This window comes from Pundamilia nyererei, unplaced genomic scaffold, assembly GCF_000239375.1.
Source record: "Pundamilia nyererei isolate P.nyererei 1_Seehausen unplaced genomic scaffold, PunNye1.0 scaffold00369, whole genome shotgun sequence".
NCBI classification, from domain to species: domain Eukaryota; kingdom Metazoa; phylum Chordata; class Actinopteri; order Cichliformes; family Cichlidae; genus Pundamilia; species Pundamilia nyererei.
Genome location: NW_005187770.1, coordinates 320,554 through 321,717, shown reverse-complemented (window position 1 = coordinate 321,717; position 1,164 = coordinate 320,554). Strand labels below are relative to the sequence as shown.

The window sequence follows — 1,164 nt, the reverse complement described above, 5'->3', positions numbered from 1 at the left end:
AGCTGAGATTGAGCGATACTGCATTACCAGGAATGTCATCTGGAATAGCAGTGAGGTGACGCTCTGCACATGTAACTGACACGTTGTTTGAATTTTCAGAATAGAGGATTGTGCAGTTTTTTAGAGAAAAAGCAAGTGAATGTTCACAATGAAACAAAAAAGACAGAAGTGAGACAAGCAGCAGATACACGCTTCCTGTAGCTAGCATGTTGATCTCAGTAGTGGTTTTCACTTTCTTGAGGAAGATGGAGGTGGGAGCATACTGTTGATCAATACACCTGAAGCAGACCAGAGAAGAAAGAAAATATAAGGTAGGTTTTGATCACATCACACTTGTGGTAACAAGCTAGATAACACAGAATGAAGTTTAAAGGAAAGTGTCATGGTCTGGGTGAGTGCTGTGTTTTCCTGCGTGTCAGTAAATCCATCACTGGGCAGAGTCACAACACCCCTCGTTTGTGGCACCTGTGTGTAATTTGCTGGGAGGCTCTTAAGACCAGCGTTCTCAAACATTTCTTGCTGGAATGGCAGCTAACCCACGTTAGTGAGAGTCATTGCTCTGTAAACCCCCATTTGCTGTTTTTGTCATGCTAACCCTGTCTACTTGCCTTTGCAGCTTCACAGTGGATTGGATCTTGCTGTCAATAACCTTTCTACTTCCCGTCACTGGTCTGCTTTCTATACTCGGTGCTATTCACCTGCCTGCCTCCCTGCCCAACACCTCACAGTGAGTGTACACAAACTGGTTTAGCCTCACTCGGACCTTTAATCCCTCCAAGCCTCGCCTTCAACCCAGACAAGTAAGACTGTGTATTTTGTTGCCACCATTTCTTTGACTGCTGCGTGGGGCTTGTATTGACTCTACACACCTTTCATTACAGTAATTCAGAGAGAAACCCTGTGACCCTGTACCTAGTGTGCCTGCTCCGGAAAATACCAAATAACTTGTGGAGATAGTCCTAGCCAAGTCTTGTGTACTTTCACAGCATCCCTAGTAACAGTTTTGGCTACTAGCCCTTGCCAATCACAGTGTTTGTAGCTACAGATTCTTAGTACTGTAATCTGAAACTTTACATTAGTAGGTAACTAATATTCAGAGGGCTATGTTTTCCCTCTCGCCCTTAGTTCAAGTATAGCATTTTTGTTTCATTTGCCTCTTTCATG

General features: G+C 43.8%; 1 protein-coding gene across 1 annotated transcript in view; it reads right to left on the bottom strand.

The window, feature by feature from the left end:
- LOC102199999 (toll-like receptor 13) overlaps nucleotides 1-1,164 on the bottom strand; it is a 38,147-nt gene that overhangs the window by 36,407 nt on the left and 576 nt on the right. The gene's annotated exons all lie outside the window — the stretch shown is intronic.